This window comes from Chanos chanos, chromosome 3 (genome assembly GCF_902362185.1).
Source record: "Chanos chanos chromosome 3, fChaCha1.1, whole genome shotgun sequence".
Classification (NCBI taxonomy): Eukaryota; Metazoa; Chordata; class Actinopteri; order Gonorynchiformes; family Chanidae; genus Chanos; species Chanos chanos.
Window position 1 is genome coordinate 19,341,931 of NC_044497.1, and position 15,551 is coordinate 19,357,481.

Sequence of the window (15,551 nt, forward strand, 5' to 3'; positions counted from 1 at the left end):
TGTAACTGTCACTGTGAGGGTCATGGAAACTTTAGCACAGTATGCACTGTGAGCAGGTGCTTCATGATGTCTTCTATCAAGTTAAAGCGCACAGGTGGGAGGGCAAGGCCACACAGATCATCCTTTATTATCCTTTATTAAGTCTACAGTGGAGTTTCATAAGCAGGTAAAGTTAAAAGCTCTGTTCAAAAAAAAAAAAAAGGTCTGCCTTCATTGGGTTGGTTTAAATGCGGCTTATTTCTGTATCCTCCTTTGTTAGTCTCTTGACATAAGCTGAAAGACAAGGTTTCTGGTTTTTATTCATATCCCTATTCAGAATTAAAAAGAAATTAAATGGGCCTAAAAAACTGAAACTGCAGTCGAGGTCAGAGATACAGCATTTTTGTCCTTGTAATTTTTTTTTTTTTTTTTCGAGGGGAGATTGGAGCACTTTGTCAATTTGGTGATTTCAATTGCTTAAATTGAGTGCTCATTAGGTGGGTTGAGTGGGCCAGCATGACTAAAAGTCTGGTCCCTGACCTCAGGAGAACACTTCACAATGTAGTTTAGCAGCTGGACCTTTTAATGCAACCGTCATTGTGTATTGGCCCCAGAGCACTAAATTTAAACCCTAGCTAGTCATTACAAGCTCTTAGCACATCCAAAGATTTTTACTGTCAGTGGACACAGAAAATTATTTACAATTGCATCAGTGGAGACGCACACACACACACACACACACACACACACACACACAAACACATATACAAGCACACTCGCACACACACACATATTCTTTGAGCCAGTAAACATACTTGCACTGATGCACTCAGGTTTTCTCTCGAATCTCTCAATGATCTTAAGCACCAGCTAAACATTACCTATTGTCCAGACTCATGTCATTGCCTCCACCACCGACACGGTCCACCTCCCTTCACAGTCTACTTAATATGAGTTGACGTTCCTAAAATTCAACGCTCTAACTTCTACGCCCCTTCCTGCAGCAGCTGACAGTAAACAAATGGATCTCAGTGTTTCAAAGAGTCAGCGTATGCATACTCTTGCCCTAGAGTCAGAATAAGACAAAGAGAAAGCAGAACCCTTAATGTTGAACCCATCAATGATATCTGTTGTATCATTTCTCAAGACACTTCACTCGCATCAAATCAATTTCCTCTGGAGTTGCTCAGGAGAGGAGAAGAGAGAGGGGGAAGAGAAACATGCAGAGTCTACGAGATTAATTTGTTTGCCTGAGTAAGCAGTGGCACTCCTGCGTAATTATGTTATAAGGACCACATGCTGGCATTGCTGAAAAGCCTCTAGCAACAGTGATGCATTAAGCCCAATCAATTATTTACATTCCACGGCCGTTTTATTAGATACACACACCCCCTCCCATTCATATGAATAGATCTCTCCCACATACAGTGAGTCATCTGACCACAACCTGGCTGTAACATTGGCTTGATATATAAAGTAGGTAGACAGTTATTCAGGGCTTTAGTCACTGCTGAATTTGTCTAGCAAGAACTGCACAAGCGAACAGGTGGATCATTAACAGGTGAATAACAGGTACAGGTTTGTGCAGAAAAACACCTCAGAACTCAGAACTCATCTGTCCTTGTCACCGTGGAGCTACACATGACCTCACTGGGTTCCACTCTTGTCAGCTAAAAACTAGAGGAACCAGTTTCAGTGGGCACCTGATCACCAATACTAGACAAGTAAGAGGTGGAGGTGAGAGCTGCTGGTCCAAACCAGCCTGGTTCCAGTTGTGTCTTGCTCATGGCAGAGTCAGAATTTGTCCCACAGCATGATGGCTACGGTCACTGTGTGAGGATTTGCACAGTGTTTGGACACTACAGGACACTAGCAGGTGCATCCCCACATGACGACAGTTTACCCTTCACTACATGTGGGGCAGGAAAACACATCCTGATACAAAGCATGTGTGGTCTCAGAATTCACTGAGAATTCTTTACTCAGAAGGTTCCCCAGGAACGGGATAGCAAGTTCACATCACCTGAGTGTCCTGTGCAGTCCCCTGACCTCAACACCACTCAGCATCTTTGGAATGAGAGATGTACTGTCTGCAGTAAGAATGCTTTGCTGACCAGTGTACACCAACTGCACGACGCCATCATGTCAGCACAGAGCAACATCTCCCATGGAACTGTTTTGACAACTGGTAGAATTCATGCCCCTGAGGAATTTAGGCTTTTCTTTTTTTCTTTTTTTTTGGGGGGGGGGCAAAAGTATGTGCAGTACTGGGAGTGCATAGCCACCAAATGGAACTCCAAACTTGTCCAAACTTCCAACTACACCTTTCATTGGATAAGTTTACTGAAAGGAAGTAGTAAGTCCAAGTAGGAGAGCTGAGTAAGTTCAGGTAGGAGTAAGTCCATGTTAGAGAGAACAGATAAAGGTGGTTATTAGTTGCCAAGATGAAGTGGCTGCTCCACCAGCAGAAATGATGAAACTGTGCTGGGCTTAAACCTGGGGAAGGACGAGGAGCTGAGAGACTGGAGAGGAGAGAGTCTCGACATGGGACTGGCATTTTTAGTTCTCAATGGCCCCCTCCAGTGGTACTTAGATTTTATGCATTATTTAGTACATGTGTGTTATGTTGCACTCTTGCTGATGCTAACATGTTCACTGGCTTTCCTCCAGATTTGTTCCCTGCAGCAGCTGACAGTAAACAAATGGATCTCAGTGTTTCAAAGAGTCAGCGTATGCATACTCTTGCCCTAGAGTCAGAATAAGACAAAGAGAAAGCAGAAGAAGCAGAGGAGAGAATTTAGGAGGGAGAAATCATACAGCAAGCTCCCCTGAGGTGTGATGAGGTAGGCCACACAGTGGGAGAGAGACATAGGTCTTAAAAAAAAAAGGGGGGGGGGGGGGGGTAAGAAAATAATCATATGGACAGGTCCACAAACAAAGCATGGTTTAGTGTGTCTTGGACTGTGAGAGAGAGAGAATCTGAAATGCTGATTGAAGGTATAATCCGAATGAAAAATCGCAGGGGCCGTTGGGGGCAGGTTCTAGGCGCTCTAACTGTAGTCACAAAGAGGCATGAGTCATCTGAGGTTAACGCCGATTTATTTATAGCCACTGCATAAGCTACACATGTTCAGAGTGTGGAGCGGACTCTTCTGGGCATTCTGGCATACAGCGAGTCTGTAAAACCCAGTGGAAATGTACCACTGAAATAATGTCGTTTGGCATTACGTATTATGTGCATGTGTATTCTCATTACAGAGGCAGTATTGCAGTACATTAATGCATGTGATAAATGAGGTCTCCAAGCAATATTCACCCCCCCCCCCCCCACTCCCACCCCCCAACACACACACACACACACACACACACACACACACACACACACACACACCCTTTTTCTCCTCGGCTTCAAAGCGATGTTTTGCTGGAGACAGCCTCATCATGTGCTTGTTTGAATCCCAGCCATAAAAAATACTGTTTTTCCCGCATTGTTTATAACTGCAGAGAGACAAGAGCCTTGCTGGTGGGTTCAACTCCCCATAGACACAACCTGCAATTTAAAGAACTTGCTCTCTCTCTCTCTCTCTCTCTCTCTCTCTCTCTCTCCCCCTCCCTTTATGTTTGTGTCTTTCCCTCCTTTCTCCCACTCCATGCAGTTCTTTGCCTCGCTCCCTTTCTTTCCCTCTCCCTCTCTCTCGCTCCCTTTCTTTTTTTTCCTCTTTGTCTCCTCTCTCCCTCTCCCCCGCACTATTGCACGCACAGCGCGTACACACACGCACACACACACGCACTCACACACACATACACACAGCAGCAACATTCCGCCCATACAGTGTGAGTAACGCTGGGCGCCTATTCCGATCACATCCTGACATTTTTCCCCCACAAAGCGCCCGGGAGTGAGAGATCAAAAGCCTTTTGTTTGGTCTGGGAGTTAAATATCAGGCCCACCCACGAGCCAGCACCGGCCCTCACTGCTCTGTTATCTATCAGGCCAGCATCAGGCCACCACTGGTCCTTTCTCTCTCTCTCTCTCTCTCTCTCTTTCTCTCTCTCCCCCTCTCCTTTCCCCTCACCACTGTGAGTTTGTCCGTCTGGGGGCAAGAGGACTCGCTGAGGTTTTGCATGGATGGGTAGTTCTTTAAAATGTCTGCAATACGATGTGACCTCAGGGAGGTAAATATATAGGGAACAGTCCTATAGCCACAGAGGGTTTAAAAACAACAACAACAACAGCAAAAACCTTGTGGGGTATTACTGGGCAATCACCCAAGATTGCATGCACTTATAGGAAAGATAAGTTATTTGTCACTTACAGGAGAAATGAATAAATAAATAAATAAACAAATAGCTTGTGTATGCAGAGACACTCTGGAAGACTGCAGACAGTGTACTGGCACAAACAAAACAGATAAATAACAGCATTTTTTAATGCGATGTAATATTCACCTTGATTTACACACTGAAACACGCAGACACGCACGCATGCATACACACACAGTCATTTAAAATATGAACTCATACGACCCAACATATTAGTGGAAAGACTGAGAGAGAAAGGCAGAGAGAGAGAGAGAGAGAGAGAGAGAGAGAGAGAGAGCAGTGTAAGTGAGTGAACAGAGCAGCAGTGTCTATGCAGGCTGGGATTGACAAGAACAGGTAAAGAGACATGGCTCTCTTTACTCAGGTCTTTCCACTCCAGCAGGTATCTGGGACATGGCAGCTAACACAGCCATAGATTATGGCTCCAATTCACAGCTTTTCTGCTTTTATCACTTACAAACACGGCTGAAAGGTAGGTTTTAATCCAAAGATAAGATGTAATAAAAAGAACTGATACAGATATTGTAAAATGAAAAAAAAATTGGCATGTTGTGATGTTAAAATCTCAGCACGGTTCATCTGATTTTAATGAGACTTGATGGCTTTTGACAGCTAGAGTACAGTGAGTCACTTTCCTTCACAGAGCTGTTGAACTCTGTGAGGTCCTGACAGGGCGACAGGAGGCAACTTTAGTGCACAGAACATTCCAGAAGTTACTTGACTTAAAAAGCTTGAGCTATACAGTCAACCTGATGTATTTCTGTATAGATGGAACTTGTGAGTGTGGAAAAAAAAAACATTGGCTGGCAGACCAAATGGATATCATTATAGTGTTTATTTTCAACAGGGCAGGGACGTAGGAGACTCACAAAAATACAAACGAAAATTAGTGTCTCACATTTGGGAGATACGTGTTATAGACATTTTGGGCCTTTCAATCGCTGAAAAAAAGATCGAAACATTTAAGCAAAAAAACTCAGTAAAATACAAAATACAACACTGACCAAAGTAAAAATGAAAAAGAAAAGCTTAAAATATAAATAAAAATGTCTAAGTGTTGAGAAAATTAGTTCTGTTGCATTAATGTGGTTAAAAGATTCAGGCCAGGCCTGTTGATACAGGGGTAGACATGATGATGATGATGATGAGGATGATGATGATGATGACGGTGATGATGTTGACGTGATGATGATGGTGATGATGATGATGATGATGATGATGATGATGAGGATGATGATGATGATGGTGATGATGATGTTGACGTGATGAGGATGGTGATGATGATGATGATGTTGATGATGATGTCGATGATGATGTCGATGATGATGATGATGATGGTGATGATGATGTTGACGTGATGATGCTGGTGATGATGATGATGATGATGTTGATGATGATGTCGATGATGATGTCGATGATGATGATGATGATGATGATGGTGAAGATCATGCTGTGAGGACCAGTCTAAAGCAAAGGGAGCAAAGCAGGCCGGTGCTGAGGCTCTTGTTCAGTGCCATACATTATCCTGGAATCTGACAGAGTGACAATATAATGTGCTGGCTCAGCAAACCCCACGACAATGATTTATACCGAATGTCAAACCGGCCAATCACACAGCGGCCTGACATGGAAATCCACTGAAATAAAATTAAACCTGACACTTTAATTGATCTCAGAACGTGTAATTGAGAAAAGCAAGGATGTGCATTATTTTCTACAAGACACTGCTGTTCTACATACTGTCTGTCATCTCACTGAGTACCCTCTCATTAAAATCAGGACTAGTGAAGATAATAACTAAAGGTAGTATGAATACTTAGAAATAAAATTATGGTTTTAAGCAATGAGGTAAACTCAATGTATTTTTTTTAAATATTATAATTATTATTATGACTAATAATGTGCAAACTGTCAAGTTTCACAGAGTTGCTCAAAATATAAGATGCACAACTGGTGTGAAATAGATACCTTACGAGTATTACTTATGAAAGCAAATTACATTCCAACATGTTTTTGTTTGTCAAATACAAAAATCTTCAAAGTCTTGGGTACAAGTACAGTGACTTTTCAGATATGAAAGCAAAACATGTTGCGCTTGCAACCTGAGCACTTACCTCAGATAAGGCTGAATGACATCATCACCCGTTCTTCTCTCTCATCTGGATACATGGTTTAGACCCTGTCAGGATCCTCCAAAAGATACAGTTATGTCATTTCCTATTGACTTTGTATTGACTGTCTCCAATGTGTGAATTAAAAGTAATTTTCAGTAATTTTCCATTTTCACCTTTCATAAATCATTATTTTATTGTTGTGGTTGATATTTGAAAGTTGAAAGCAGAACAAATATTTTTGCATGCTTCAGTCCTTTTCTTTGTGAGACGATACATCATTCTGAATATTAAAATGTCACCTAATATTAAATACTTTGTGTACATGACTTCCCTGGTGAACTGACAATCTATATTGCTCTGACAAGGACTAGGTTTGTACCACCTGTTCTGCTGTCACTGTGACAATGCAGAGAAGTGACTTTCCTCCAAGACTAAAAGAAAAGCTTAGCAAGTGTTGCTCTCGTCAAACTCTACACGCTTCCCAGAGTAATCTGCCAATTCAACTGTCTCTCTCTGGGACAGAGAACCAATGCAATAGAGTCGGCGAGTGCAGACCTCTACATCAGTGTCACTGCTGAGGGAGAGAGATAATCCCACAGCTAGCAGCACACTGAAACTGTCAGAAGTGACATGGTGTCTCTTTTCTAATCGGACTTCGTTTCAATTCGCCACTTATAATACTCTCTCGCACACCAATTTCACAGAAATCACATGTTTTTCTTCTATTTCAACGTGAAAAGCAGTTCGATTTCAGTTACACCTTAATATTACTCGACGAGTAATATTGGCGAGTTCGTCGAATACCGTTCTTAACTATTTTAATATACAGCGGAGGTGTGGTAAAATTGTGAAGATTATCATTTCAGCACTTCACGGCACGTTCTGTGTACGCACTACATCACAGAGGGTAGCACTGAACATCTGTCCATGATAGCTCATCCTCCATTATCCTTCTCACAAAGTCGTTTTGAATGTGTTTTCCTCACCATCACTTGATATCCTTGACGACTTCAATGAATCAGGCTCCTACCGCTTGCTCTAATCGGGTTTACGTAGCTAACATGTCACACGGTTTAAGACGGAAATGCTATGCAAAAGAGCGAGGATTTATGGTGTTGTGAAGGGGCATCAACAACAAACCTTTACAAAAGTTAATGGAGTATTGGACAAGGGAAGGGCAGGACTCCAAAAGTCACCCCAGGTGGAGGTAACCCTTTACAAGAGTCTCATTAATAAAATGACCGGATAGCTCCCGTAAGTCAATTAAGATGCATGTTAATTATTGTGAATGGATGTGATTTTGTGTCCAGAGGGACTGTGGAGGGTACAAATGAGTTGAGGAGGTTCTAATTAGGATGAGGTGTTCTAGTCAACACAAAAGCATACGTCCTGTCTGTCCACCAACACAACCTCTTTAATTGAAAAGTCTCATTAGCGAAGCACTGACTGAAACTGCCGGATTAAGATCCTTACGGACACAGCGCAATGTTTTAGACTGTCTTTTGAACACTACCTTCTGATGCGCATTGCCATGGTGATGGTAGCGTAAATAATGGCTTACTGTTTTTTTTTTTTCTTTTGTCAGTGAGGTTTGGCACAGATTTCTCAGACGTACAGGTTCATCAGAATTCTGACAATCCAGTGAACAGACTTCTAGAACCACTCGATTTAGAGCTAAGAAGGAAAATGTCTGTAACTTGCATTACGCTCCTGGTTATGTGTCTTAAAGATGAGGCATGACAGTGATTTTCCATCAAAGATATCAAAGGTACTTTAAGCCAGTCTGACATGAATGATATTTTGGCAGACGTGAAAAGGTTGATCAGGTCAATGCCTCCGCAGGGTCAGCGAGAGGTCAGCGTTCTTCAATCTGCTGCGAACAGGGCATTGACCTCAAACGTAGATGCAATGCACGAGGCGACTGAATTTTGCTGCCGTTTCTGCCCTGTGCCACCTTAAATGAGCCCACAGCAGGGTTACACATTCTCCTCTGCCTCTCTGCAGGACACACATGACTGGACTGCCTTGGACTCTTGCCTGGTGTTGTTTTCGCACATGGCATTTGTTGTGGAGCAGCGTAAGACGGGTTTCTCTCCGCCCCAGAGAGCTGTGTTAGTCTCTGCCAAACCAAAAACGGCGTTCAGCTGTGGTATCTCGGTTGGACATCGGATTGAGAGAGGTTTTTTTGTTTGTTTTTGGTTTTTTTTTGTTGTTTTTTTTTAACCACTCATAAATCTGCACCATTAAGTGTAGCCAGCAATCTCTGCTGCTTAGTAGTTTCGGGAAGCACGGCTGTGGGAGAATCCAGTGTTACTATCACATCGGTATCAGATCTCCTGAATGCATCTACACCATATGTTTTATTACGACAGTTAATTTACCATGACTCTTGGCAAAGGTGAGAGAGAGATGAAATGCCATTGTTATATTAATTCTGTGAGTGATCATATTGTCCTTACCTGGATTGCTCTCTCAGAGTTTTAGACAGATAAAATACTGTGAAAATATGCCTTTAAAATGTGTTTTTACATTGTAATGTAGCCAAAGGAGCTCTGCCATTCCGTGCAGAATTGTAAAAGCACTACATTGAATACTGTGAAAAACTGGGTTGTCATAAAAGCTCTCGGTGAACTTAACCTTGACTTTTCTAAATGAGTATTTAACCACATGAGTGGCATTTCTACAGTTGCTTAGAGAACTGTGATTATACAGGGAGAAAATATCCACGATGGTATTCTTTCCTCCAAAACAACTTCAGTCAGGGCTTTGTCACTTTTAGGAGTTTTTTTGTTGTATCACAGTATTTCCAGGTAATAAAATTAGACTTTTATTGGGGGTAACAAAGAGGAATGGTAAAAAAAAAAAAGAAGTTTAAAAATCCAGCACTTGACCTTCCACTGCACATCACCTGGATGGATGTATTTTAAAATCTTGCTATACAGTCTCAGAATCAGTGCTCTGATTACAGTCTGTATAGAAAATACAGGTCATGGGAAATTCCATCCACCACTTTCTCACAGTATGTCTTCAGACAAATATGGGGTTATGGGAGAGCTGCATTTGATTTTATTTCAGAACAGGACTGAACGGCCACTTCATACATGAAACAGGAATCAATCACACAGGTGAAGGTCACACTACAGCATGACAAGACCAAAATGGATGGATTAGGTCAGAGGCTGAAAGTAGCTGTTAGGACTGAGACACACTGTGTGTGTGTGTGTGTGTGCACATGAGAAAGAGAGAGAGAGAGAACCACATCAATATTCCTGTCCATGTCCTATGGAGAACTCCAAGCATTGGAAGACCAAAAAGCATCTGAAGGCCATTTCCTATTACAGAGTGAGAGACAGAATAATTTTCTTTATTGAAAACAACCGAGCGAGGCCCACTATCTTTTTCTCCGCCTCCTTACCTCTTTTTGTCCTTTCTTTTTTTTTTCTTAAATTGGAATGCACAGTGAAATGTGATCCATTACACAGGACAGTGAGGTCCTACTGAATGATGCCAGGCTATTCTGACATACCCCGAAGCACGGTATTATATTATGTTATATTATATTATTTCAATATGAGTTATCTTAAAGATTGGTGGATTATTAACTTTTCTCAGTAAGATAAATTAGAGACCTCATATATTACATGTTAAAGTAAAAGAGCCAATCCAACCAATTCCATCTCTGCAGTTTATCAGCTGAGAGAAGTGAGGATGTCCCTTGCATTTAAAAAGACTGTGAGACTTTTCTGCTGGTAACAAACTAAAAACAGAGAAGGAGCCAAATAAGTCTTTGGGCAGCCCCCTAATGGTCAGAGAAGCGGGCTTGTTACCACTGGCTCAATTCCCAGGACCGGCATGTAAACATCCATGGCTGAAGTGCCCTTGGGCAAAGTGCTTAACTCCCAACTGCCCCCCGGGCGCAGGTGTGCTGCCTGCTGCACCTGCGCCTAGTGGTTGTATGTGTTCACTACTGGTATGTAAGGATGGGTTAAATGCAGAGGTCAAATTCACTGTTCCCAGCGCAGACCTGAGTGCAGAAATCATCTTACGACAGAGTTTACGTGTGATTCATGAAACGTTGAGCCTGAACCTGAAATAGTTCCGTTCTGCACATGCACGTAGTTACTTAATCGGAAAACCAGTTTATTCCTGCATGATTTGTACCGCGCATGTGTGAACATTTTAACCGGAAACAACTGGCAGTTCCCAACGAGAGTCTGTTTAAAGATATTTAATGCTCGTTATAGCACAGAGATATGGAAATATTTCTATATCTATGTGTTATAGAGTGAGCAAGTGGCAGTCGTCATTATGTATGCTGCGGATTAGCATTTTTGCAAGTTCCGATTGTTGAAAAAATCTCTATGAGTGATGGGATTTTGGAAAATCGACAAAATAACGCCCGTAGCAGTTAAATAACTGCTTGACCCCCATTCGATTCTGTTCAATAAAATGCATGTGTATTTCGTCTCCGTACAGCCTTTAGACCCATTAAATCTCTGAAATATCTATGTTGCTATCCCTCTACTAACAGCGAAAAATAACAGGACTACAAAGCCAGACACTTAGCTAATGCGTCACCAATTTCACAATTTCGGGGATCACAAGTGTTCTCACAGCAACCACGCAGTTAACTTAAACATATTGATAACCTAAGGATTTGATAGCTGCAATGGCGTAGAATAAATCAGACGTTTTAGCCGTATTTTCATACATTATCAAAGAGAAATGTGATCATACACCAACACTGTGCTTAAACGATATACATTTATTGACACACAAAGTTACTGTTTATTAGATTAGATTACATTATAGCCTCAGTTTAATTATGCAGAGTACAAGTGCACAACCAGCGTCCAGCCAAAAGGAAGTGAGAGGTAGAGTCGGTGCCAAAAAAAGTAAGAAAGTTGAAGCGTTCATTGTCCTATGCACAGTTAAAACAACGACGTAAAAATCACAAGTGCGTACAACGGATCGGGCAGTGTCGTAAAAGAGACTTATTTATTTCATCATCACGAAATAACAAAGCTTTGTTTTTTTCGAGATAACGACATAATTAATTCGAGATCTCAAGAAAACAAAGAAAAATAACACGTCATCACAAGAAAACGGAATCTAAATAAAAAAAAGTTCACGGCATCTTAGAGCTTCCATCTATACCCATTGTTTTTAATTGTTTGCAATTATGTCACCAGTCGCCTACCCTAACAAGTAGGCTATCCCAAAATGAAAGACAAATTAATCTTAAACCAGAAAACTGTTAACCCCGTTATGTGCAAACAATTTGAATATACCTGTTTATGTTAGAATATATGAAACATACTAGTCGATCGCCAGCCAGGAATCAAACCCATGACCTTCTTGCTGTGAGGCGACAGTGCTACCCACTGTGCCCCCGTGCCGCCCTTAGACGATTCCAGTGAAACAATATTCCACCTACTGCTAAACAGACCGAAACCTTAACCTAACCATTAGTCTTCTCTCCTGTAGTCCAGTACACACACACTTCTACACAGACAGCAGTATCACAAAGACAAGAGAGGGAGGCAGAGAGAATTTTTCTTTGGCATGAGAGTTTCTACAAAATAATAATCACAGGCAGCATAAAAAAACAAAAACAAAAATCACAACAGAAGAGTAATTTCTCATAAATATATTAAAGCATCAACTCTCAGGGACATTCATCACAACTTGTCCCAAGCTCAACTTGTTCCCCTCAATCTAACACTTTAGTTGAGTTATGAACAAGCTCACACAAACACACATGAAACAGACATCCACGCCACGCGTACGCACGCGCGGGCGGGCATATTCCTACTACTCGCCATTTGGGGGATTGTTTCCCAGAAGCACTTATCTAGATTACCTTTGGAAGATCAAAAATTCACTGGCCAGACCTGCAGTGAGGTACAGTATATTACAGTTACATTGGGAAATATTTCCTATTCTAACAGTTGCAAGTCCTGAGACTACATTATCTCTCTCTTTAGCAGTAGTTACCTTACAAAATTACAAGGCAGAGGAACAGTTTTCCCCGAGGAGTCACTGACAAACCAGGATCACATCGCCGCGCGGTGGAAACATTTGCATGCATGTCAAACATTCGTGTCAAGCATAGAACTTTCAAGTCATTTAAACAACCACGCGACCTGAGGAGTGCAAATGGCCGATATCTTCACGTCTCCTCGGAAACGTAGCAGGTGAACAAACACCTCCTCCTGTACTTGCGCGGCATGCAAACGGCTAGGCTTGTCGTCAGTCTAGTCAGCGCTCGAGTTTAGACAGCAAGCACCTTACTACCCCTCCACTAGGATAGTCCTGAAATGCACTTGGATCCTTATCTACAAATCGTTTTCGGCTTTCTGAGCGCGCTCTATTAACTATTCGTTTTCATATAAACCTAATTACGTAATGAAAATGGGCTGATATGTACAGAGACAGCGCAGTGACAGAAGCTACAGAAAAGGCCAATCGTCAATGGTAATAATTTACTTTACAGTCCAAGTCGCATTGACCAGGAAAGGCTTTCAAAAAACGGTTATCGATAAACAGGATCAGACATTTTGAATGGGGAACGATCATCTAGCAATCAACACGCGGCCGCTACAGCTGTACTGAGAGGTGATTCTAAGGACCGTATTGCAAAAGCTAGAAATACACACACGCACAGAAGAAGACAGTGAAGTGTTTTTTCACTGTGGTGCCTAAAATGATGTAAAACCTCTGTGGCAGTGCTGTCCTCCATGATGTTGAGAGGGGAGATGACAAGCCAAGTAGTTCATGCAGAAGTACTTTGCTCAGATAGGAGCCAGCTGATCAAATGCACATAGTATAAATCACCAACTTCAGGATGCCAACAGAGTCCATAATAAATTAAATGAGACATCAAGAATCACATAATATACTCTTTATGGAACATTTCATTTGTTCAGTCCAACTGTAAAGTTTGATGTAGTTTGATAGCCAGCTTACTGTAGTATAATTCTTTTCTTCACAATTTCTTTGTTCATTGAGATCAAGTCTGTGTGTCATTCAGCTCCATTATCAGCTGTCAGCTGTTGATGTGCTGTAATGAACTAACACATGAGTGAAACCTGTGCACACACACACACACACACACACACACAGGCTGAGAGAGGGAAAGAACAAGGCATGCTGAGGTGTCTCTGGGGCCTGTTTTGCAGTTTATGACCTGTGGCACTCTTCCAAATTCAGTTCTTCTTACGAATGGGCCTTTCCTAAATGCTTGAGGGGTATATTTGTCCTCTTTCTCTCTTCTCTGTGCTGTAAGTATGCCTCTGAAAACTGATCCAGGTAGCCCCGGGGCCCCCAGACACAGCTCCACTCTTTGGCCGACGACCACCCAAAATGGCTGACTCATGGCTCAGATGTTACTCACTCCTTTTCCGCATCTGCAGTTGAGAAACGGCTCAGGAAATTTGGTGCAGGCTGTGAAAGAGAGTCAGGGTGGGCCAACACAAACAGACCCCTTAGAAGAGAGAGGAGGTGCCTGATTCCAGTAATACCAGCAGTCTCAGAGCCGTAATGTGTCCTGGACACTGTGTTATCCTCAAAGAGGCTAACAAAGCACTTTAAAAGGGATGTTTTCTCGTCTGCGCCTGCTTCTTGTCTCCCCTATTTCCCCCATCACCAGCATGGATTAAATGAGAAAAAATAAAGTGGAGATCACTCTGTCCAGATTGCTCCTGTTTAACCTGGCTTCACTGAAGCTTATTGCAAACAGACGGATTGAGGAGGCCAGCTTGTCGAACTGGGATGAAGCAAGAGACTTGTCGAGAGGGCCTGGAGCAGGACTGGGATGTGGAGCATGTTTAAAATGCATTAAGCTTGTTGTTGTGCAGGTTCGATCCGGAATGGAACATCTCTCTATCTGAGGGACTGACTGATGCTGATGCATGCTGGGAAACCTGGGGAAGAGATGGAATGAGTTTCCAGGGAAAATACTGAAGGTGCACATAACAGAACCTGACAGAGTATACCAGAATATTCCCAGTGGTACCCATGAACCAATAAAGACAAACAAACTGGTAACCATTTTTCCTTTTTGTATGTGGGGGTGGTGGTGGTGGTGGTGTGTGTGTGTTTGTGTGTGTGGAGGAAGGGAGCATCACCGGCCACAATTACAAGATATTATGCAAGAATTAAAACACAAGATTCTCATTACGCTACATAATATCCTTAAATAAGCTACACAATTACACCAATTACAGAGCAAACAAGCAATTTGTGTATCCTTGATTTTTAATGACGCACGGACACACCGGGTTATAACGGTCAAATGTCTGAACCATGTCTTTCTGTTTGACTGATTTAACTCTTATTCTGTTTATCCCACACAAACATCAGCAGACGACACAAGGTAAGTATAAAACTGAAAAAGTGCTCGACTGAGAGACTGTAAAAGAGATTCTCTTCTCACCACACCATAGCTCCAGACTAAGTCATTCAGTATGCGTCTGGCCAGCTTGTTTTTTTTTTGTTATCCTTTTTAGTGAATTATTAAGCTTCCATTAAATGCAGGACAATTTCGGTCTTAATAAACTGGTTGTTGAGCAGAGGAAACATGCTCGCCGTGTGGACATGCGAGGTCCTCTGCTCTCCATTGAGACCGTTCTGTGGGCAATCTTCTGCCTGCAGTTCTGACATAATGTGTCAATAATGAAAATGTCTGCTGCATTGGTCTGTGTCATCGTTTTATCTATAATCTTCTCCATTCTTCTCATCTTCTTAGCTCTGCCAATTCAGAGTTCATCCTGGGACACCATATCTCACCATTCAGCTGTAATGTTACACTGAATCTTTTATGACATCAACACAAAATCACCTTAACCTGGCTGGGCTGATTCAAATGAAACCCCCCGAGGACCTGATGAAGAGGGCTGGACTGAAAGGTTTTATTCACTCAGAAGGTGGTTTGAGTGAGTGGGGCATTAGTCAGAGTACATTAATGAACAGAATCTGTTGACTAACAACAGGCAAAAATATTTGGACCAGAAGAGAAACAGGACCAGGGATTCTGTGTACGTAGTTTATGTCACTGTTAAATTGATTTACAAAAAAAATACACCCTGGTGGTTTTTAGAGAGGCAAGAAAAGAAAAGAAATGTCAAGCAAATC